The sequence below is a fragment of the Trachurus trachurus genome (genome assembly GCF_905171665.1).
Source record: "Trachurus trachurus genome assembly, chromosome: 9".
Taxonomy (NCBI): domain Eukaryota; kingdom Metazoa; phylum Chordata; class Actinopteri; order Carangiformes; family Carangidae; genus Trachurus; species Trachurus trachurus.
This window is the reverse complement of record NC_139895.1, coordinates 24,595,367-24,621,110: the sequence shown is the minus strand read 5'-3', so window position 1 is coordinate 24,621,110 and position 25,744 is coordinate 24,595,367. Positions and strand designations below refer to the sequence as shown.

The 25,744-nt window shown below is 42.8% G+C and overlaps 1 protein-coding gene across 10 annotated transcripts in view; it reads left to right on the top strand.

Annotated features, from left to right (window-relative positions):
- mef2cb (myocyte enhancer factor 2cb) overlaps positions 1-25,744 on the top strand; it is a 73,485-nt gene that overhangs the window by 5,878 nt on the left and 41,863 nt on the right. For 9 of the 10 annotated variants that reach the window (XM_083979418.1, XM_083979414.1, XM_083979417.1 and 6 more), the window contains exon 2: positions 2,071-2,196. The gene's annotated coding sequence lies outside the window, so the exon portion shown is untranslated. Of the gene's footprint in view, positions 1-2,070; positions 2,197-4,435; positions 4,680-25,744 lie in introns of those variants that run through there. The other variant, XM_083979411.1, reaches the window with a different exon arrangement.

Here is a 25,744-nt window from a genome sequence, read left to right as displayed (position 1 = left end):
ATTTCAGTGTACAAATAAATGCTTCCCCTGAATCATGAATTTGATATTTTGTAATATGAGGACATATGATTTCAGTTAATTAAGTGATTTTCTCACCTTTGCTCCCATAATTATATTGTACAGTGGTACAATTCATGTGACTATAATTACTGGTGATATTGCCCTCTGAGTTTCATTATAAACCTTATTAATAAGGAGGTACGCTTTGGATGACTTACACAAAGACCAAGTGCAGATTGGCAGGGAAATGTCTCTCATCTCTCCCACAGGAGTGAGATGACTTCTGAAGCAGGTATGTTTTTACCCAGATGCTCAGGCAGATCAAGTCCTGTACACTGTGCATCGTCTTTTAACATGAACAAAGAGGAATGAATAAGAACAGGTAGATTTGAATGTGAAAAAGAAAGAAGCAGATACTGTAACATTAATAAAAATATAATAATAATAGTTGTGAATGGAAGTAAATTCAATATTTCTGTAAATTCTATGATGCAAAATAACATCTTTAGTCATAATGTATTGAGACTTAAGTCTAAAAATATTAGCACTGGGATTTCCCCTCAATCATTCATATCAGTCAAACTGTGAGATGGACAAAATCTACATGCACATGTGAATGAAGTAAGATCTATAGATCCCCAGCTGAGCCTTTGAATCAAATTGGCCTGCAGGTCTGCGTGTACCCCCTGTGAAGAGTTTGGTTGTCAAATCATGTAGCATCAATCTCATGTCAAAACACCAAATGTCTCACAAATTCATTAGGGATTGGACACAGAAAGAAATGACTGAAAGCGGTAAATACCAAATAAAGCTCGAAGCATCCTCAGACATATTCGACACAGCAACAAATACTCCATGTGTCTCATAGAGCTTCTGTAATAGCTGGGTAATTCTCAGGAGCAGTGAGGCAGAGTGCTTGACAACATCATCTACTGTGACAGGCAGATTGTGTTTTCACGTGAGCAGGATCGACAACAGATTGCACTGAGCCCGGGCTGTTCCTGTTTGCCCTGGAAATGTGTTTGTGTTTATCTTTTGCTTGAGAGAGGCATTCCTTTCTTTTTCCCTCCGTTAAAAAAAAAAGCACACATTTTCAGACAAGCTTTTCTGCATGCAAGAGTGTGTGTGACACATGCTGTGAAGTGACTGCCAGGAGAGGCTTAAGAAACAATCCAAGCAAGATCAATATCAGCAAACCGCACTTATGTGTTTGACTTAACATCCACTCGCAGTTTCCCCTCTTCTCTTTTAATGCACGGCTGATGCCAAACCTCACAAAATTGCATTTACCCAAAAGCCTAAAGTGTGTGTATACACGCTCCGACATATTTGAAATTACATAATTGTTTTGGCAAACTGTTGATTTTTCTCCACCAGGCTTTGATGACACTGTCAGCCTACACTTGAACACACACAAGCACAAGCACACATACACCTCAAAACTTGTGTTTAGGAGTTGGAGGGAGGGACAATGACAACATTTTTCAGGTAGCACCAAACTAATTTCTTAGTTTGTTTTAGGATAACACAAATACCACAAACTACAATATGTAACCTATAGCAAACTAATTTTGTTTAGACACTTATTGTGTAACTCTATATTAGCCATCACGCATGCACTCTGAATGACAAATACAAATGTTATAGTGATTTGACTGTAATGCTTGGAACTGTTCTACCATACCTGTAGACCATAACCCCCCCACTTAGTAGTCACAAGAGCAAAATATACAATAGGTCTTCCCTACTTTGCATTAAGAATGAAGCTGTTAGTGAGGTTTCACTATAAGTTCATCCCTATAGACAAGTCAGACAGTCATTTATGAATATTCATGAACCCATGTTTGCCTCGTTTAATGATTTTTCACCATTCAAATATATTCACTCTACCTCCCCCCATTTATTTCTCGGTATTTCATATGGCCATTAAATACATATACACTCATATGGATCCTGCACTCTACAGTATATGTGAGGTGTGTGCACACACATGAAAACAATTACCATTTCATTGGCAGGTTCACTCTCTCCTCTTTCCCTCACACTTTCCTATGTTACTTCTCCTTGCAGGTGCCAACCAAAGACAACCTCAAGCAGTGTGAACACTGAAAGGACCTCTCAGATGAATCGCTGATAGGCAGCACAGAAAGCTACGAGACTGAGGGCACACACGGAAGCAGACAGAAGAACGCTGTGGTATGTACTACAGTATCACACATGAACCCATAGGTGCCCATATGTCAGTGACAGATCTAGTGCTGTTGCCAGTAGCACACGCCAAGAGGTCTGAAAAGAGGAAATCGTGTCTGTTAAGGGTGTCATATCTATGTTCCATACACTCTTGATATGTGATGCCATTGATGTCTGCCATGTTGCATTTATGAACCCACTGTGTCTAACAGACTACACCCTATTGATTGTTATGGAGGTCTGGGGGCCAGAGGAAATGCTATTAAAGATTAAAGGGTCAGGTGATGTGAAGGTGGGATCCCGAGTCATCAGACACCAGCAGCTTCAGTTACAGCCTGTAATGTTCACCCGTCAAGCAGATTAGCCAGCTTGATTTATTTATTAACTGATTTCATGTCCCGCCATTTCCTACCCCAACTGACTGACTGGGTGGATGGCTGACTGGCTACATCCATGGCTTATGCTTCACAGGTGAACTTCAAGGGAAGGGACAGATTAAGGTTGTTGCTTGGTGTCCACTTACATTAGTGCAGTCTGCGGTGACAGGCATGTACTGTTAAAGTTAAGAGAAGTTTTGAGGGGAACAGTTAGACAGTGAGGTTGGGTTGATATTTTAATATTAAAACTCAACAAAACAGTTTTCATCATGAAAAGTAAAAAAAAAAAAAGAAGGTGTGTGTGTGTGTGTGTGGGGGGGGGGGGGGGGTTTGGGTCAACACTGTCCTTTCATTTATTTATTTTTTAGTTACTTTACACTTATTACTTACTTTATTTTAAGGATGATAACTTGTAAAACCTTTGACCAGAACAGACTCCAAACATTCATTGAATCAAAAGCTAGGATTGTGTTTTCTTTATGAATATGGATTTATTGGAAACACGAGAGTGATAGTGATAGTGATGTATGAGCAAAACGTGCTTCATTCATGACAGCCATTTAACATCTTTAAAATGATACAGCCCCATATAATGCGAGTATAATAGAACTGTGGTATTACAAGGCCTATCAGGGATTCATCTCTGCACAAAAAGCCATTGCGCTGCCTGTCTGTGTCTTATCTGAAGTGGCAAACTTGCTGTTCTAATTGTTATCTTCACACTAATAGAGTGGATGTTTTGAAATCATTTGGTTGGATGGATAGAGACTTGGTAATTCCCCCATGCTTACTGTCTGTGTCAGGGCTTATCTGTGGGAGATAGCTGGGTCCTGAAGAATGATTGGCAGCGTGCAGGAGGTGGAAAGTTTGTAGTGACTCAAAAGGGAAGCAGCACCCATGCTGCATGCTGCACAGACATGGAAGAAATTAGCAGAGATTTTAATGATGGTATTGTTTAGGCGATTGCTTGACGTTATTTATGAGTCAGTGCTACTACTTTTTTTAAATGATCACCTTGCAGGGGACATTTAGGGTGATGTATAAATGACTATTACTTTTTTTTTCTTAGACAGTGGGTTCAGATGTTTCATACTAACTCTACCATTACATTTTATTAAAAGGAGAGGTGTTCAGTGTGAACAAGTGAAATAATAGACTTTCAGCAGGCAAGGCTGTATCCTGTTGAGTTTTGGGTCTAAGGATGACTAAAGTTTTGCATGGTGAAAACTGTATATGCAACACACAGCACAAACATAAACTTTTGGCGGCACGGATTTAGCTGTCTAAAGTCGGCTGCAGACGCTTAACGCGCTCTCCGTTGCTCCATTAGTTAAAGCACACATTCCCCATCATCTTCCTCTAGTGGTCCTCTTTGAGCAGTTAATTGTGCGTCCACTCTATTGGGGCCGGCGCGATAATAACGCATTAAGAGCCGTGCCTCTTTCATTAAAGTAGAGTTGGGAAATGTGAGACCGCCCCCTTTCAGGAGTCAAAAAAAAAGGAGAGGGAGAGAGAGAAAATCGATTATTTCGCCTCGTACTAACACAGGAGAGGGTTCAGGGAAAAGACTCGGTCAGGATTGTGGGAAGAAAACAGAAACAGTCTCTCAACATCACCGACAACCTTCCTCCAGCAGACGTCCGGCAGTTTACCAGCAGCAGCAGCAGCAACACCGCCGCCGCTACGCCGCTCCACCGGGTCCCTCTCCGCTCACCGGCACCTCGCGCAGACCAGGCGAAGCGTCCTCACCGCCTCCTGAACAGACACTGTCCGATCAGAGAGAGGGAGAGAGAGGGAGGGAGAGAGAGAGAGAGAGAGAGAGGGAGGGAGGGAGAGCGAGCGAGAGAGAGAGAGAGAGAAAGAAAGAGAGAGAGGGAGAGTAGTTTTCTCTGACATTATAGAGACTCCTACCTCCTACTGTAGGTTACTTTTTTTTCCTCCCGGCGACGTACTCTGCTAAGTTGCGCTCCTGGATTTTAAGTGCGTCTTGGCGAAGTCAGTCCCCATCAAGCAGCGGCGTCAACCTTCCTGTCAATCGGCCGGAGCAGACAAACCGGCGGACCGCTTGTTGTATCTTTCACTTCACCCGGACAAGATTTCATGCGAAATAAAGTAAGTACCGCGCTCGCACCACTTGCCACTCACTCCTAAACACTCACAAGACAAGTTGCATCATATGATCTTCATTTTAATCTTCCAGAGGAAAACTTATTGGGAGGTGGGGGGGCTCTATTTTGATGCGCGCTACCTCTTCTACAAAGTAAAGTAACTGCGTCTATTGATCTGTTGTGACCCCGATCGACTTATGGCGGTGACAACTATGTCATATAATTACAGGCTGACATCAAATATCTGTTTATGGTCTATTAGGAGTGTCAAGGTCTGTCTCGTGTTTTAGGCAGTGTGACTGTTGTGTCGACCTTGTGTAGCTTTCTCGTGTCCACATGCAGGCGCAAAGCCACAGCTACTGAATAAGCTGTCCTCTCTCATTTAACGTGATATAGCATACTCTTCTGTGCAATGGGATGGACCATGAAAAGTTATACTCTTAGTTTTAAATGTAGAGTTTAACTTGCCTAGAGGTCGAATTCATGCCAAATTATAGGCAAATAAATACAATTAAAAAAACAACTCATTGAAAGATAACGGGAAAATATACATAGTTCTGAAGTTTTGATATTTCAGACAATTTGCTGTTTTAATAGCAACAAAATGAATACACTATACATAGATTGAATTACATTGTGGATAGGCTTCATAAAACTGTATTTATTCACCATTAGTTTAAAACTGTGATGGAGTGATAACAATTATTATGTGTTGATTCACATAAAACCAGGTTAATCTGCACATAGGTAACTTAAATAAATATGAGAAAATAGTGAATGAGGTAAACAAACATTTCCAAACTGAAATCCAGACGAACACAAGTTGTCAGTCCTATGTGAACGTTGATTCATGTAGACCAGACACAAAGTGATAACAATGCTGTAAATCAGTGTTTTTTTTTTCAGAAGGTTAATGCTGAATTATAATTTTGTTCTGTGTGACTTTGAGACTGAGATTGTTTGGATTTAATTTCACCAGAGAGGGAATAATATATTTATATGAGTTTAGTTCAGTCTCATGTGGCACAACTGAACCTGTTGCAGTCAGAGGATTAATAATGACACCATAATTAACCTGTGGCAACTTTCACAGGTTGCAGCTTAAAATTACATTTATTTGTTTTTCAAATGCGGATGTGAGGCCCAATTGTAAATGTAAAGATAAGGAACGCATTAAAATATAAAATGATGACAGCACAATTCATTTGAATTTAGACTGCCGTGGTACTGGCTACTTTGTGTGCATGTTACTCTTGCCTATTAGTAGAAGCCTGAAAGTAGATGTCTGAACCCAATTTCTATTGAGTTTGCTATTGAGTAATTTTATCACTGTAGATACTTATATTTTAAAAGTTTTAAAAAATGTTACGAATGTTAAGAGAGCTGCAGTTTCTCAAACTTAAAAAAACTAAATTAATGTTTACAGCATATTTTGAGATCAATGAGGACCATAAAATTAAGTATTTATTAGTTAAATATTCTGAGGTAACTGAAAAAGTACAGTCTTTAAGTGATAAAATGTTGCTGTCTAGTGCAGCATATTGACCTGATTTGTGAGTCTGCGAGAAGCGTACTGTATACATTAAGTCATTTACTACTTGATTGCGTTTTATAGTTTAAACAAATACAGGCTTTATGTGCAAGATTTAAGGTACTTTTTTTTAAAGGTGATGTTGTTTTCTGTGCAGCCTAACATTACCTTTTACATTAATTTATACTGCTTTATATGAGTTGTTTACTTATGATTTTTTTTTTTTTAATAAAAGTACCTGAGACTACAGTATAAAAAGATTTTACACATGGCCTTCCCTCTTCTGCCCATCGTCAATGAAGTTGTTCTGTGTGGCCTGTCTGGCCTGTTGCTCTCTTGGGATTTAGCGTTAGGTTAATCCGCTCAGAGGAAGGTGAGCGCTCGCATGTGGACCCACGATTACACACAGAGGACTCTGTCAGCCAAGCTCTGTAATCTCACAGACCCTGTACAAACACACACACACGCACGCACACTCTCATGCATGCACGTATGCAGTCACACGCAAACACACAGATGCATATAGACAAAAGCATGGTTTGTCTCTCTTTCTCTCTCTCTCTCTGTCTTCATGTCAGGCACACACAGTTTCACACACAAGCACACACTGACACCCACACTATCTGGCCTGCGCTGCCTTTGTTTCTCTTATTCTCTTAAGACCTCTCCCTCTTGACAAATCATTTGGGATTTTGGGTGCTGATTCACAAAACCAACAGTGACAACACACTCTTACCCTTCTCACAGAGAGGGATTAGAAGGTCACGTGTCCCTGTGATTGGCCAGAGCATTGAGCCGATTGTCAGGGCACTTTGCTGTACACCAGGGGCTCAGTAAAGCTTTAGTTAAGTGAGGGAAAGGGACACATTGTGTGCCATGGTCAGGATTTTGCCATGTGTTTTTAAGAGCACTTAGTCAAAATCAACATATGACGGACTAATACTAATCTGTTACTGTTACTATCTTTTACCATAAATGTCTAATATAATGGCCATAAATGTGTGAATACTTAGTTTTACTGGCAGCTGAGACAAGAAAGTTTTAAGAGTTTTGAGTGCTGTAAAATATGTGCCATCTTTGAAATAAGAAGGGGTAAACGTATACCTCTGTCCTGCTCCATAGTATAAGCATTTTGTACTGTACAGAAGGCACATTTCAAGATTCCCTCCCTATGGAAAACCAGATCTATGAAAACATTATTCTTAATGGAAACATCAGAAGCATTTGTGTTTAAGCAAATAATTTAATAGCCCCTTTTGCTATGCTTTAAAGTTTTTTTTTCACTAATGGTTTCAAATATTTTGGAAGGGGTTTGCAGAGTTTGCTCAGTTAAACATCAGTAAAACACTCATTTGCAGAATGCAGGTTGGCAAGATCCAGAGGTAGATATTGAAGAACTGTAATTGGACTTAATGCCCTTTGGGTCAGACAAGAAGGTAATATAAAAGTCAATTGTAGAGAATTGTATTTACCTCGGCACATAATATCTTAAACCGTCAAGAGACATCCTCATATATCCTGGAGATAATACAGTACATTTGTTGTTTTTTTGCTGCTTCCATATAAATGTTAGGGAATACACCTCCAAATGTGAAAGAATAGAGATAAGCTCTCTTTTTAGTAAATTTATCTGACACAAATAATGTGCAACTGTTCAGCCTTTTGGTTAGAATAACTTTTTTTTCTTGCCTGTTTATAAGCAGATGAAAATACTTAAGTTTTATAATAACTCAAGGGCTTGTTGTATTCTTGTTTATTGCACAAGGCAGGTGTTCCCTCTTTTGCAACATGGGAGGAAAAGTCTCCTCTTTTTTTTTCGTTTTTATACATTTTTATAGCGCCAATGAAAAGCATCGGGTTCAACCTCACCATGTGTTTATTTACTCATTTCGAATAGATCTCCCTTTCATTGTCCTAACTGTTGTGCATGTTAGAAATGTTTACCCAAATGTTTGTCTGCCTTAGGAGCACAGTGTGTGTATCTCCATAAGAGCTGCAATTACTCATAAAACTTGAAAAATAATAATCTAAAGTAAATAACACAGTCCTTGAATGGTTTATGGTGGATTGAATGCATATATTTGAATATGTCCTGGTTTATGCATAATGATGCAAAGTCTTCTTCTGTCTCTATCTAGTAATTAGTGGTGACGTTCAGCAACTTTCTCTGTATGCTGTAAGTGGATGGGGGTGTATGGGGTTTGTTCACTGGGGTGTTAAAGATCACAGAGGAATATATCAGCCTTTGATGTTTAATTGTATTGTAAAACACACTTTAGAATATTTCTGCATAAAGTAGACTTCTGGCTGTGCTGTGCTTTGTGTTTGCTGTTTCTTTGTGTGTTTGTCTGTCAGTATATGCCGTGTGTCTGGGAGGTGTGTATGTGTGTGTTCGTGTGTGTGTGCGTGTGTGTGTTCAAGTTTGTGTCTTGTCTCCGTTTGTTTGTGCGTCAGAATGTTTGTGCTTTTGTGTTTTTTTGTCTGAGTTTTGTGAGGTTGTTGCTGGTGTATATTCAAATGAAAATGCGTGTATTTCTTCTTCTCCTTTATTCTCGCACTGAGGAGGGTAGGATTTGATGTCTGGGATGATGGAGCAGTCTGGAAAACAGTGTCAGTGTGAGGGCTGAAAAGGCAAACTGAGAAGACAGATGCACAGAGAGACAGAAAAACACACACACAGAGAAAACGGAGATAGATATCTATTTGAGCTGAGGTGAGTTAAGAGAAGAGCGACAGAATATTTGGCCTCAGATCAGGTATTCTTCATTAAAGAGTAATGCCTTTGTGATGTCATGTTTAACACACTGATCTGGATGAACAGGATGTCCTGCCTTCTTCTTCCTGTTTCCCGTTTCCTGCCTGGCCTGTTGGTCATTATGGCAGCAGCTGCCTGCTGGGTGGTCTGTGCTCAGCAGTGCTGGCCACAAAATCATAGTGTCAGCTGCAGCCCACCTAAAGAGACACCCAAAACACCTCACCATACTTGAGGCGTGCTCCCTGCAATATTTGGACAGAGAGAGAGTCCTGGGAGAAAAGAAGGCTGGAGGAGTGAAGGGAGCAGAGCATTGCAAATGATAAGACAAAGAGAAACATTTAGACTAGAACAGAGTTTGCAGTTCTTTGTCTAAACATGGGATGGTTCAGATCAGGCTGAATGCCTCAGCATCAGCATCAAGATTTGATGTCGCATGTTAAAATGAGACATAAATGAGAGCAAATGTGTTTAAAGATGAGTTTCCTTGGTTTCCACTTGGTTAAGTTATACCTTCATGTTACGATTTTTAAATTTCGTATTCAGCATCAGTGTAGCAGACAGAATCCACACAGCCCAGTCAGCCCAACGATACTACATACAGTGTATATCTGTAATACCTGCTGCAAACATGCTGTGCAGTAAATCCTGAATTAACTGGGAATCCTTTTCAGTGAGTTTGAGGGGTTAGTTTGAGGGAGAGGTGTTTGCTGTCCTCATGCATAAATCTGGCGACAGAAGGCAAGTTCCACGATAAAACACAGTACCTGACCTGTGAACGGTGAGGGGCAACTTCTTAACTACCCCTAATATATTTTGAGACCCCCCCCCCCCCGCTTCACACCATCTCCCTTTGGTGTGGCACACATATGGACTACACCCAATGAAAAAAAGAGAGAAAAAAGAAAAGGGGTGTGGCGAAGGGGAGAGAGTGAGAAAAAAAAACGTAGAAATGTTTTCCAGTGGCTGTAATTTATCTTTGTCACGACTGCAACATAGCCGAGTCATTCTGCAACAGAGTCCGGTGAGACGCACAGAGGTAGCTCTGTGCCTTGGCCTCACACAAGCTCACATCCATCTGAAACCCCTGCTCACTCGGCTGCCACAATCTGCGTCGCTGCCGCCACTGCTCTCCATCCATGCTACTGCTGCTGCTGCTGCTGCTGCTGCTGAGCCTCACACTGCTATCGGGTATTTTTAAGCAGATCTTGTGTTCACACTAGATTCAGAGGAATAAGGATTTGAATTTTACCCAGTCAGGCTTTTGTTTGATGTCGCTCTTGTAATGAAACAGTGTCACACTAAATTTCCAATAACAGGCAGAGCGATTGATATATCTATCTCTTGTTCCTGCTCCAAGGAAGTATATTACAGTCTTAAATATGATGCTTGTTTTTCACCGCAGAGTCTCAGATATCCGGGCAAAGTCTGTAACATCAGGACGTTCGCTGTTCAACTCTTGGGGGAGCGTGCTGTTGAAAATGCTGTTAACACCGTCTAAGTTGAGAAAAAGCTATATAAGAATCCACGCTCAGTGCTCTCCCTCTTCTGCAGAGCACACAGCTTAACCAGGCGGTGTCCTGCCAAAGTCCACACCAGTGTTCCTTTCCACTGTCATCTGTGCCATTCCCACACCAAGGGCCAGCCTGTAAAATAATGCGCAGCACAGGACTGTTGCATTACTCAGCTGACCAACAACAAAAAAAAAAAAATTCAAGCGAAAGAGAGCCGGACAAAGTATTGTAGAAAAAGAAAAGTGTGTCAAGATAAGACAAGAATGAATTGTTTAAACTTTTCACCTAAAGTGCATCTGAAATCAAACTTAATAACACGCAATAACGTTCAGCAATATGAAGTGCCCCGAGGGGGAGAAGGGTGAAGCAACTCCCCCACCCCCACCTCCCCCAACACACATACACACTCACCCACACACACACTTCTTTTCTCTCTCTCAGTCAATTTTTTTTTTTTTATTTAACACTTCTTTCGGCCTAGCTCCTTCTGCTCTGTGATGTATGGCTTTTTCCTACAGTGGCTCTTCCAAAGTGCAGCTCGTGATGTCATTAATTTTATTCATACTTTATGGATGCTCTGTCTGGAAAAAAACGAGAGAAAAAGGAGAGGGACGATGTGAGGAGAGAGGGAAGAAGATCGAGGGAAAGAGAGAGGAGAAGAGATGGTGTTGCGGAAGGAGATTTTCAGTGCAGTTGCATGTATAATGAATGAGGGGGCACTTTGTTTGAAACTCCAGCCCGGCGCTTCACTTCAAGGTTTGCTGGGCAGAGTGGGGCCTTGTGATCTCACACCAGCCACTCTCTTTATCCTGCCAATAGATGCTTTCACCTGGCACTGTGGTTCGACCCAGTGGAAAAACAAATAACCTTGTGTGTGCGTGCGTGCGTGTGTGTGCGAGTGTGTATACGAGAAACAGAGAGAGAGAGAGAGAGAGAGTACTGACAATGGAACAAGGGGTTTGGTAGAAAGGGTGAGGAGCGGGTGAGAGAGGAAAGAGGTGAGTTTGTGTAACAGCAGCAGTGCAATGACGCCCAGACAATACTGAGGAGAATACTGGCACCCAGCCCACACTTCCTAAATAGTGCTCACTACAGAAATAGCTCAGCCTTGATATTGACTTCTGTCTGCTGTGTATGTGTGTGTGGGGATATGCACATTTGAGCATGCTCAGTAGGAGGACAGAGATGGTTTCATTGTCTAGTGAGGAGTTTTTTCATTTGTTAATGATTATATATTGTTAATGATTTTCTTATGCTGAGGTCGGATGTTTCTGATCCTACTGTTTGTGTTTGTGTGTGAGTAAAGGAGGGAGTTGCCTTTATGATTTGGGATAAAAATGGCCTCCCGTCTTATTTTTGGCCCTGCGCTGGACTCATGGTTTTATAAATAGCTGAGGAAGTGCGGGGGATACCTGTCGTGGCTCCAGCCTCCCTCCAGCAGAGTCCCAGTGCCTCCACGTCACATCCATCCACCGCCGGCCCCTCTCTAGGCTACGACAGAGCAACCCCCTCAGGGGCCGAGCAAACAGGATGGGACTCAAATTGAGGGTGTGAGGAAATCAGTCTCTAGAGTAAAATACAAAAGGGCTTTGCAGCTCAGCATGAGCAGCCTTATCTGACACTGTCAGATTTTGTAAAGTACTATTAAAAAATGAAAAAAAAAAAAAAAATACATGTTAATTTCTCTTCACAAATACTGAAGAGCCTATAAGGCTTCAAGAGGAGTGTCAAAATGGCAACACAAGAGAATGTCTTCAAACTGAGAACTGTGTTTTTTTGACACTTAGTCTATGACTGTAAGGTCATAGGGTGGTTTTCTCTCCTCTCTGCTGTATGCCGAGGCGTCTTGTTAATTTCATTCCGGCATCTCGTTATCTTGCTCTCTTTGCCTCACTGCTGAACACTGTTTCCCTCACATTCTGCCCTCACTTAGCTACAGGATGATCTGGCTTCACGTTTTTAAAGGGTATGAGAGTTTTTTTTATTTATTTACAGACCACTCAATACAAAAGCGAAAAAAATATACAAACTATTTCTATATTGATAACAATATTAAATTTGAAAGTAAACTGAGTCATAATCTGTCTGTGAAACATTTATGCATGAAAATATTTAGCTTATCTAAGGTCAAACTAATTTGCAAATGTTTCATGTGGGCAGATAACAGCCTATGGTTTACATGGCATCATATTACTTCATTGAACCATCTAATTATTTGTTCTTGAGTCTACATTTTCTCTGTGAGATGCTCTTCTATCTGTTTAACTGTCACCTAGCACAAGTGTTTGAGTGGGGCTAGTGGAAAAGTGGATAAACAGTCCATGTAAAGCCTGTAATTCTTTTCAACAGGAGCATCATCCTTGCTGCATCTCAGTCTTGGCCCGAGATATTGTTAACCCTGTAAATGAGTGGCACTCTGCATATCTTGGCCCCTCACAATAGAGGCCTCATAATCATATTAAGAATGGGACAGAAAGAGAGTGAGAGAAAGGGGGAGAAATCTTTGAAAAGCTTTACTGCCCTTGGTGGACTGTGTCTTTACACAGCGTAAGAGAAATCATTCTTTTTTTCTTTTTTCTTTTTTGAATCTGCCCCCCCCACCCACCCACCCCCTTTTTCTGTGAAGGGAATTGTGCTGCCTGTTATTAATGTGCTTTTGACAGCTTAATTTGATAAGCGGGCTACTTGTTAAAGAAGCCTTGGATTGTTCTCATAGAAAGAACACGCTTTTTTTCCCTCCCATGTTCTTCAAAATGCTGCCGCACAGTCTGTCGATGACCCAGTTCTGAGAGATGGTCGAAAACAAGGAAGAGCAGTGCAAAATCCACAGGGAGAAGGAAGGAGAGAAGGCAAGAGGGTAGCGGGAGAGGGAGAGAGAAATATAGAGTTAGAAAGGATACTATAAGCAAGAAAGGCACTTGTGGGAAGTTAACTCAAATGCTCGTCTTTCTTCCCTCTCTCCTTCCACCTCCTCCACTCTTCTTCCTCCTCCTGCACAGAACAGCCTACCTTCTTGGGCTCCTCTTCCCTGTAGTCTAATCGGAAGAGAAACGGTGGGAACGATAACGGGGATTAGCTTCCACTGCTCGCCAGCTCCCCTTGGTTAAGTACACGTGTAATGAGTTGTTTATTTGGGATAATGCACAGTAGGCGCAACAGAACCCCAGAGCTGCCCTCACCTCCTCCCTCCTCCTCTGCTAACATAGACACACACACACACACACACACACACACACACACACACACACACACACACACACACACACACACACACGTTTGCAACAGAAATATGTACTTAAAGTAAATGTATAACACATGCAGTAATGGAGCAATGTACATGCAGCATATGCAGTGTGAACGCTGACGTGCGCAGGTATGTGCACGTACATATATTCACTCTTCCCTCCGACAAACACACCCACCCGCACGAATTCCCACACACAGCTGTGATGCAGGTCACTGGCTGTGCAGAGTTGTACAGAGGGAGAAAAACGGGGAGTTTTGAGTTAAGTGTGTATGTGTGTGTGTGTGCGGAGGGGGTGGGGGGGGGCAAATGTTCTCAGGCCTTCCTTGGGTCATAAGACCAGGGGATTTTTCTCAGGGTGAAGAGAAGGGGAAGAAATTGAATGATATGAGAAAAATTGAAGGGAAGGAACCAAGAGAAGGAAAGGGGATATGATGTGCCCACTAGTTTGTGCGTGTGTCCGATGCTCTTGTGTGTGTGTGTGTGTGTGTGTGCGTATGTGTGTGTGTGTGCCAAGTTTGTGTGTATGTACATGAAGTGGAAAAAGCTGTTGCCTTGTGGAGGGGACGTGCTCTGCTATCATTAGCTGGGGGTGGCGGGTGGCGGTGGTGGGGAGTAGGAGGGGGCAGGCGAGGTTATGTGAACGGTGCAGCTGTGCTCGCAGCAGAGGGATTTGAGTGGAGGATGGGGGGTGGCGGGATGGTGGGGGGGAACTCCAGGCAGCCAGGTCCTTCACTGAACCACCAGCTCGCAACACAGAGAAGAAGAGAAGAGAAAAAAAAAATTCAGCCAAGCAGTGAGTCTTGTGAACCAAACACAACTTGCCGCCGCCCCCTCTGTCCGCCGTCTCTCCATCCCCCACGCCTTCACCCTCCACTCCTCCACTCTAGCCCTTTACTTCCCAAATTGGGAAAATAAATAAATAACGATTGACGTTTGATGGTAAGGATAAGAGTGCGAGAGAGAGGAAGAGGAGGAAAAAAACATGTCATGATTTATATATAGGGTAGGGAATGCTTTTCTGTCAGCCATTTGTGGTTTTGCTTTCCATTTTCATCCATTCAGTCAAAATTTGTTCAACAACGCCACTCCTAGAAATAATAACAATAATAATTATTATTTATATTATTTTCAAATAACTGTATTATGAATACAAAATTGTTGTTCAAGTTTGCTGCCTTTTTTATTCAGGGGGATTTCCCCACGAGTTGACGTACAATTCCAAAATCACTCAAATTTGTTTAAAGCTTCCTCCCCGCCTCTCTTATTTTGCTCACTGAAAGAGTCGCAGCCCACGTAGCGCGGGATGGCGCAGCAGACGAAGACCCAAACTTGCTTGTCAGCCCGTGTGATCAGTCGCTGTAGAGAGACAAGGCAGAGGTGGCTAAGAGACAACAGAACACAGAATGGCATCGGCGTGCACTGCTAATGCATTCAGCCTGCCACCGTATCCAACAACAAGGCAAGATATCACACAACTCACTTCACAAGATGTTCCTACAACAACATCAACAATAAGAGACACGTAAAATGCACACACAGACACACAGGTGTGCGCACATGCATAAATAACCACACACTGCATGTTAAAAACCAACCATGAGGAACAAGAATTTGAAAGCAAACAAACAAGTCAGAATGTAAGCAACTTGTCTGAGACTTTATGACAGAAATATAAATGAAAAACCCTACCTTTTTGTTTTATGAGAAAAGGAGCTAAATTGCTGTGGTGCAACCTGGCGTTGAAATTTGAGGATAAAAAAAATAGAAAAAAGTAAGAGAGAGAGAGAGAGAGGGAGAAAAAAAAAGAAGCTTCTGGCAGATTTAAGCAAAACTGTGAACTACGTCAAGCACAATGGTGAGCGCTGAGCTAAAAATAGAACGTGGTCAAACAGCAGTAGTGCTTTGGCAAGAGGGGTCATGTCCATGTGATACAGTGGCCTTCACTGTAGCCACATCTTGAGAGCAGAGGCACTCTGCCAAAGCTTGTAGCTTCACAGCAGTAATTTAATATTTGTTTGTCTCTATTATTTCACCCCCCCTCTCCTTCTCCCACTCTCTCTTGCTTATGGGGGTTAAGTAACAGTAAGCTTTATCAGATTACTGGGTCTGAGGTCTCTTTCAAACCTCTCTTTGCCATCTTGATTTTGTGCAGCTGTGCAGACTCTTTAATCATACGCTATCTTTTTTCACTCGCCCTCCCCTCCTCTCCTCCCTTTTTCTCGTCCTCCCTCCTCCCTTAACATATGTTAATTGGCTGCTTTCTGTGACAAATTACGAGCGCTCGCTTTGATGAGGTCGGGTTGTGATGGTGCTGGGAGTGGAGTACAGTGGAACTGCCAGACCCTCGCCGGTTCCCCCTTAACCACTCCAAAAAGGAAAGCGGCACCCAGCCGATGACTAATGAGAGGCTTGGACTGGGTCTGGCCCGGGTCTGGCCTTGGTGGGGCCACTCCCCTAAACAGAGGCTGATCTGTAGGTACCGTATGCCGCCACACGCCTTCCACACTCCGTGCAAACCTTCGCCTCATACACCCCACAGCCCACCAGCATTCCCCTGGGAACTGTAAAGTACCGTGAGAGTAGAAGAGTTCAAACTATATGCTGAAAAAGATTTATATTCTTATATATGTTACATCCATTTTTCATAACAGAGTAAAAGTGTTCGTTATACATTGCTTTTTTGATTTAGTTGGCTTTCTTTAGGCTTGAAAGTTCCTAAATTTGACTTGAAACAAAGCACAGAGGTAACATTAATTATAGATGCAGAGCATACAACTTGCGTCTCAAGTTTATGTTTTGTGTGTGGGTGTGTGTGTTTGTCTGTGTGCGTGTGTGTGTGTGTTTGTCTGTGTGTATTTGCATCTGTGGTGAAGAGAAAGTGCCTGGAAACATTATACCGCCCTTGCTTAAACAAACACTAACAGTGGAACAATCTCTGTTTAATGATGCGCAGCGTCAACAGGGAAACAATGCTCACCAATAATCAGCACAATCAGCTTGTGGTAACCAGAAAAAAGAGGAGTGAACATGACATCATTGTAGTGGAGGTTTTTTCTTTTTCTTTTTTTTTTGTGGTGCGGTGTCAAAGTCTGACTCTGTCTACCTTCAATCTATCCTCCTGCTCTTTTAGCTCAGTGTCTCTCTATCTCTCTTTCTCTGTCACAATCCCTCTCTCTCTCCCTCCTCTACGATCTAGGTTACTCGGTTTCCTAGCAGAGCACAGGGACCGGAGGAAGAGGAGAGAAAAAAAAGAAAAGAAAAAACAGAAGGTCGAATCTATGAAGGACATCCTTGTTGAAGTGTGCAACCTTCTACTTCTCTGCAAATTACCCACACGCTGTGCTTAGACTCAAAGCAGAGCTGTGGCTCTCACTTCAGCTCAGCAAGGCTGCGACCATGACATGTGCTGTTGTTGGGGTGTCACAACAACAGGGAGAGGCAGTGTTGTTTGGTGTCCCTCACTGTCTTCAATTTGTAGCAGCATATTAAAGGTTAATTTTGTTCCCTTTAAAACACATATAAAGCCGAACCTGATCTTAAACAGTTAGTGTGATTCATGATAATTACGAGAAGTGACCGTTTTATTTGTTTTATTGATTTTTTTTTTGTGCTTTAAATAAGTTGAGGCTTTCATCATAACAGTAGAGAAGTAGAGAAGAGAAAGGATGTCACCAATTTAGACGCTTCAGTATTTGCTTGTTATGGTCTCAACTTAAAAATAATCACTTGACGTAATAGTATCGTTTTTGAACCCAAAATTGCTGATCAAGCGAGACAAGGAAAAATAGTAAATTCCACAACTTCCCTGTAGGTCTTCCATTCCCCACATGCTGACTTAGTTACAACACCAAATCGAAAAAAGGGAAATCATTTTATTTACCTCTTCCCATCAGTAAGTACGCACAACAGATAACGATCCAAAAGCAAGCGCGCTTTTCCACAGCCAACAAGTTGACACACAAGCATGGATACACGCACACACGCACGCAAACACACACACACACACACACACACACCCTGAAAAAGGATGACAAAATGTAGCTGGTGAAGAAAAAGGAAGTGAGCCGGCACCTCGTGGTTGCATGAGGGTTAGCCATGTTAGCGTTAGCCTGCAGGCCTTAATTGAGGCCAGGAGGGAGCATTTAATAATTGCTGTCAGAAGATCAAATTTAATTCTCCTCTCTTCACAGCCACCACTGCTGTAGGGTAGAGTGAAACAAATTGTCATCAGAGATTTCTAAATGAACAAAGCTTTTAATTAGGGTGATTAGAATGCTGTGGCAAAGAGAAAGAGTAAAGGGGTGGGGGTGTGATGAAATCATCAGCAGATCGTCTAAACCATGATGTCTGGTGTTGATACAGAGTGGGGTTGTGTGGTGTGTGTGTATTTTTGTGTGTGTGTGTGTGTGGTGGTGAGGGGGTTCAGGGAGGAGGGGAGTGAGGGCAATGCGACTACTGTTAAGTTTACTGTGCTTGAAACATAAGCAAGTGTGGCCCATGCAGCAAAGAGTCCTTAGCCTCATTTTCAAACCTCTGACATGAACATACACACACACACACTCTCTGCCCTTCTCCCCCCACTGGAGAACATTGCTAACATCCTGAGACATTGTCATACTCGGCGGGGAACATAATTGGGTGAATATGTCAGTGCTTTGTGTTCTTAGTGACATGACTCCCGGCTGTTCCTGTGGGGGCTGCAGACACTCATTGAAGGGTTTATACTGCAATTCCACCGCATTGGTTCATTGTTCATTACGGTGCGGCTTGTTTTATGAACATAATAGATAAGCAGGGGATGACTTATCCATGCACTTATAGAGGAACACTTTGGAGTGTGTAATGATTTGATCCACCGTGTCTTTATTTTCTGTTCCTCTCCCTTTGCTGCCAGCACTTGGTTACACCTGGGTCCTGCGGCGCACAGGGCAACATGTGAATTGAGACAGTGGTTTACACTGACTGGAAAACATGACCTGCGGCAGAGCTTTGTAAATGACTTTAAGATGACTGGAAAGAGAGAGAGAGAGAGAGAGAGAGAGAGAGAGAGAGAGAGAGAGAGAGGAAGAAGTGAAAGAAAATGTGACAATGTTGATAAAGTGAAACTTAAGTGAGGTTATTTATGTTTAAACATCAGATGTGTGTATCACCACAATCTGCACCACTTCCATATTCAAAACCATTTCAGCACCTCTCGGTTTTGTCCCCTCCACCTTGTACCATGTCACCTCTATTAAGTTGATTCTTTTTTCTCTCTCTGATATCTTTTCTATCGCTACTTCATCCTTGAATGCGTCCATTGCCCCTCCTTATGCCCATGCCATGGAAAGACTGAATGCACTAAATGGTGATTCATTCCAGCCTTTCCGGGGCCTCTCCAAATTGTGGCTCGCCTTTGCTTCTGCTTTTTCTTTTCTTCTCCTTTTTTTTCTGATACATTTTTTTTCCAGCTTGGCACAAGGGTATGTGTGTGGCAAGTTGGTCATTGCGGTCCGCTAATTTTATTTGTTTATTACTCATGGCTATATAAGCCATTGTCACAACAAAAAGCTGCTGACAGTCAACAGGGATTGCCTTTTTAACCATGAAGGCTACTCTTCCTCCCTATCCCTGTCTAGCTCCGCTTCGCTTCCATGTGTGCCCTCTTGCTCATCTGCCTTTGGCCTAGCAGCTGCGGCTTTACAGCCCTTGGCCTCCTTTCAAAGAGGGGGGTTGACACATCGTGTCAAGTCATTTTGTCCTTGGGGAAGTCAGCAATGGGCTATGGAAAGATGGCTCTCACCTGTCTCCATACTGGCTTTGACGGATGGCTACCTATCTCCATTGCAGCCCCTGTTTGCTGGTGCTGAGTGAGACGTGCAGCTGCCCAAACGAAGGGCAGGGCTATGCTCTCCTCTGCCTCCGTTTCCACCGGCTCACTATGATAACCAGTCACGACAAAGCAGCAGGCAAAACTCTAATAAATAGAAGGAATATCTAAATCCAAAAACACTCACGTGAGTGGATTGTCAGATCTTTAGCAATTAAATGAGCTATTTAAATGTTTTAATTTAAAATAAAAATACTTCATATACATTTACAGCACAAAAAGTATATGAATATATAATTTTACATGAAAAGCTGATACATTGATTCTTGTGCATTTCCTCTTCTGCATTTTGTAGACAACTGCATTTCCTCTAATTGCTCCTTTATTGGAATTATAAAAGTCTGAAAAACCACAAATTGTGCAACTCCCATCACTGGGATGCATTACCTAAGTATTTGAACTTGGAAACTATTTTTTATAACTTGTAAATCTGTTCAATAGTTAAGACAATTTATATTCAGTCAAAATTCATGCAGTTTCTGAGTCAATGTCAAATCAAATAAAGAGATACGTGTTAGAGAACTCAATTTAAGGCCTCAAGTATTTTATATTCAGAAAACATTTAGCTTCTGTTTATTGGCTCTCATCATTTTCCATTGGACATAAAAGGGGAAAGTGATGATTTGGATTTGAATCCTGCTCTGTTAACATGTGAGTGATTTGGTGAAGGAAGCACCTTTAGCACCTTTGATTGTCTGTGCCCGTTGATGTCACATCCTTCCGCTGATCTGTGTGTGTGTGTATGTGTTTCCTGTCTTTCTGTCCTCCAAGACCCGGGGGCAGAGCTGTTGGATTGAGGGATAAGAGGGGAAACAGCGCTGACAGAGTCTCATTAGTTTGAAAATCAATTAAGTTTAAAGTTGAAGTATGAAGTTTTAAGTTTAGAAATTGGTTGGACTGAGGTTGGCAAAGAATTGAGAGCTCATCTTGTAGAGCTGCTACTTTATACAATACACTTTGTTCCATAATGTCAATCACACTTATAAATCGAGTGCCAACCACACACTATTGGCTCCCTTCCCTCCCGTCAATAGACAGGTGTCTCAGTTCTAAAGCACATAGAGATTGAAAATAGAATACATGTGAAATCGTCTCTGTCTCGCTAATGATCCAACTAAACCATGAGCTAATAGAGAGAGACAGGTGAAGACATATCCTCCAACACACATAGGAACACACACACACAGAGCAGCTTCTCAAATTCAAGTTTAGCTATAATGCTCACTGGGGGAAAAAAAAGGAATGAACACATTATAAGATGATCCAAGACTATCACTCTAATCCCCAGATGTACATGTTGCTAATCTCTTTAGCTGCTAACACGTTAAATTAGCCCTAATATCTACTGAGATTCAGAGGCATGGAGGCCCACCTACGCATGGGCTACCGCCCAGGTTTAGGTCACTCTTCTCCCCCAGCACTCCAAAAAGATACAGACATTAGAGTGGGGCGGGTGGGGGCGGTGGGGGTTGAAGGAAGTAGCAGTGATAGCCATTCGTCACCCTGCCTATCTCGCTCTGACAGATGGGGAGTGCGGCGTGCCACATAGAGGAGTCACTGCCTGTAATGACATTAGAGGCACAATGAGAACTGATACACATTTTTCTGTTCCCATCCTGCCTGGCCATCGACTGGCTCTTTCGCTTGATCCTTCCCCTCCTCTCATTTATGCTGGTACATCTCCATCCATCCTTACAGGAGATAAAGTGCTGTGTGCCACTATTTCCAAATCAAAGGCACAAACACACACACATGGATGCACTCACAACACACAGACACGTGTGTACAGGCACATGTGCACTCGAAGAAAAAAAAAAATACACACACAAAGAAGAAACCTCCAAAAATCTACGATCTACTCCTAAAAAAATGTTCTTGATTAAAAAAAATTCTACATAACAAAAATGCTCAAGTGAAAATGGAGCACTGTGAGTGTGTACTGACATTCAGATTGTATTTGGAAAACTATATTAAAGCGCTTTTTTTTTCATCCTGCTCTTCAAGGAAATGGGAGTTTATTTTAAAAGAGAGAGCGTTTATTTAATGTACCATACACCTCCTAAAAGGTTTACTTACTGCAGTGTAATATGTTATTTCAAATCCTTACAACCACATTTCCTAGGAGGATAGGGGATACTGGCGTTATATACATATTTTTTTTCAGGACACATGCTATTACCAAATGTGTTGCAGATGTACCATGTGCCGCTGAGGTGGAATTTCTTGGAAAAACATCACCAATCCTGTCAAGATAAATCACCTTCCCCAATTTGCTGTTACATGTAGAATTAGGATTTGAGAATATCAGTATCAGCAGATTCTACACATGTTGCGTTTGCAGGAGTGGCACTTTCATTTTGAACATTTTCCCTAACAATTCTCTGAAACGTGCACAATTTTTGTTCTTAGAACTGAAATTCTTGTGCGTCCCTTCTCGCTGCTCACGCACAACGACTCTGCAGCTGTCTTTCAATGTGACAAATCAGTCCAGAGTATGAGTCAAGGTAAAGTTCCTCTTTTTGTCGTCCCCTTGGTTTAGAGGAGTCGTCTTTCTGTCTGTCCTGAATAACAAAGCCACATTAACAAGCACCCTACAGACCGTCTATTAGAATGTGAAAAAGCGCCATGTGCTGTATATTAGTTTTTAGTGACTAAACACTTGGGAGAGAGGCGACCTAGAATCAAGCCTTGTGGTGCACTGAGTGTATATGTTCTCATCGTCCTCTCAGCTCCACTTCTGAGACAGAGAGAGAGAGAGAGAGAGAGAATGCTCATTAGATCTATGTGCTGAATCGTTGCTCCCTCTCCATCTCTCCCATCCTCCCCCAACCTTCACCCCCCCCCCCCTCTCTCTCCCTCTCTCTCCGTCCGTCTGCTTAACAGATGGGAGGGTCGTGGGTACAGCTCTTCCCCTCCCCCTGGAGAGGCCTGGTGCCTGTTCAAAAGATTCCTCTTTATGCTTCACTCCATTTCTCTCTCTTTTCTCCGTTTCTCTGTTTTCCTCCCTCCACTCTTCGTCTCTTTCATTGTCACCTCTCCAATTCAAAAGCACAGAGATTTGGGACCCAGGATATAAAGCGAGCAGAGGAGCACCCGTTGTCTTTCTGCCTGCTTGGTGCCAACGTGCTCTCTGACCTCAGCAGTCGCCTCCTCCGGTCTCCGTCCAGTTACCAGCTCACTGTGAACACAGGCGTAGCATTAGTCAGACTCCACAGAGAAGATAAATAAACTCTTTTGTGTATTCTTCATTTTCCACAGCTCATTCCCTCTCTCCTAACGACTTACTTTGGAATTAGTAAATTGGCTTAATGTGTGCAAGCTTGTTAGTACTTTCCTCTGTCTCTCACTACGCGTCTTCATTTCGCTTCTTGTTACTTTCTCACCTCTTTTGCACTCTCAAGGTCAACTGTCAGTTGCTTGTGAAAAATTCCTGCTGAGGATTACTGCCCTCTGCCACTTGACCACACTCGCTAAGCCGTGCTTGTTTCTTGCATTTCCCTCCACTTCACTGTCTTGGCGTCACGAGGCTTAATTGGATTGATTGATTCAGTGGTAATCTGTTAACTGATGCTCTGTTCAGCACGAGGGAAGAAGGAGAGGGAAGGGAGCCTGATGAGGAGGTGGGCACTCAGTTCTTATCCAGGAGCTGCCTGGCATTCATATGGGACGGGGGCGGGTGTGAGGAAGACTGGGGGATGGTGGCAGGAGAGGGGGGGGGGTTGAGAAGTGGGGACGGAGGCAAGGGAACTTTCATCGTTGTGTAGGAGGAGGTAGAGGAGACAAGAGTGAGAAGGGATCGGTGGGGGTGAGGGGGGGGCCTGAGGCAGGGAGGCACGGGCTAAGCGGCAGCAGATCCTCACCTCAGGGAGCGCTGGCTGGTGCTGGGAGCCAAATGCAGGGATTAAATGTTCAGGACACGGGCTTAGTCTTAGTGTTAATGTTACGTAAGGCCTAAGGTGTTGCCCCAGCGGGTGTTGACATTGAGAGGTTCAGTTCTGCTCAGTGAGCTGTGGGAGGAATGAGGAGGAGGTGGAGGCCAGGAGGCAGGGATCACGGAGGTAACGCCTCCTTGTTTGGAGCGATGCCGGGGCCGGGTAGTGTTGAGCACAAAGACTGGGAGGGGATGATGCTGTCAGCCTGTGATTGAGGTGCGCCGGCTTGATTGATATCCTTGTCTGGCTGTCTTGTGCCAAGCGCCTTAGTGTTGGCTTGTAATCCTAGTTTGTCTGACAACATCCCTCTTTGTTTTCTTCCAGAGGGCAGCTCTTTGTTTTTCTGTCTATGGATGGGTGTGTTTGCGCAGAGCAATGCTAAAATGTGTTTTGGATAGCCTCTTCAGAGCTGCCACAGAGTTATTTTAGATCTTGTTATTATTATGATGGTGCAGTCCGACTGCTGTCCTAACTGCCAAATGATGCATTTATGTTAGTATCTCATTTATTCCATAAGTGGGCGTATTCCAAACCATCAACTCAGGAAGTTTTTTGTCATGCATTTCATCATTGTTCAAATTGTATTGTGTCACTTTTTTTTCACATTTTTGTGCGCTCAAAGTTTTTGGCAGAGAATCTTATGAAACACATGTTAATCAGTGTGGTGTTATTTCTTAGAAAACGTTGAGTTGTAAAACTGATTAAACTTAACGCTACTGTACTACAGGTTTTGAGCAGCCAGTACTGAGAAACTGTTTCTGTTGCACATCTACTGTTATGCATGACTGCTACAGGCCTTAGTCTGTCACTATTACTAGTATGCCTGGATGTCCCTATTACGCACTTTCATTATCAATGTCCTACTCTCGAGCACAAAGAGGTCAAGTGCATAGAAATGTGCTGCACTCACCTCAGGGGTTTAGAGCTTTCTTGTGCTTTCTCATGCATGTTACTCAATAAATACATGGATTCAGGTTAGGAAAAAAAAAAACAGAAAGAAGGGAAAAGGAAGTGCATTACATTGTGCATGTATGTGTGTGGGAGCGTGCAAAGGAGAGAATACGAGAGAGCGAGGAAGAGAGCAAGGGTGTATGAGAGAAGAGAGAGAGTGATAGAGAGAGAGACTGAGACTGACATGTCTTTTGGTGATGCGGTGTCGTCTTCCACATCAATGTCTGATGCTTGTGCTGCCAGGTGCCGGAAATCTGGTTCAGAAAGGAGAGAAGAGAGAAGAAGGGGAAAGTAGAGAAAAAAAAGGCAGGGTAGATGGAAGATTTTTTTTATGTGACGGCGCTGACAGCTCCCCTGCATTGCACTGAGCTTAAATAATGGGATGCTCATTTGCATAACGAGGGACGTTATCACCTCTACTGTCAAAAGAAAACACAACAACAGTTCTTCTGCTCCTCCCTGAGATAGATTGGGTTGGCCTACTTTAGCACTCTGGAGAGATGCACTGGAGCTCTGGCTTAGCCAAGCTCACACACAAACTCACACTTGTGCACGCACACACTCGCACACACACACACACACACACACACACACACACACACACACACACACACACGGACACACAGTCGCTCACTCACGCAAACTTTTTGGAGCGCAAGCTTTCGTCTTTGCACATGCAGCCCAGCTCATCAGCTGCTGGCCTCCACTCATGAAACACAGGTACACACACGCAAACTCACACTTAACTGTGCACGCACAAGTAAATGAACAAGTGCATTCGTTCAGAATCTCCTTAGGTGGCATACAGTGTCTTCAGCTGGATTAGGTTCATGTTGGAATTTTATTTGATTTTTGTTTTCTAAGAAACGTCCTTTTACTATCTTTCAAAAGATCACTCTTAGCATTTTTTTTCCTCTTCTTCTCCTTTTGGCTTTGTTTTGCCAGAGACCGAGCACGGTTTTTACATCTGTATTCTATCCTGCGACTCACGCCTGCCATTTTGGAGATGAGCTGCAGATAGAGTAGAAAAAGCTGTGTCTGGCAGCTCCACTGTCAATACAGTGCAGTTTCGTGGGAAGAAACAAAATGTATTTCTCAGTCTGGAGGTAATGTTACAGTGTTGGTGATTAGAGCGTTTAAGTTAGCGGCACTTCCAAAACACTGTCAAACTCTCTGTGAACGAGGCGAGATCCTGACAGCGCTGTCTCCTCTCATAGTCGGTGCCTGGGAAAAAAATGCAAAAACTGATTTGCATGATATCGACAGTGAAAAA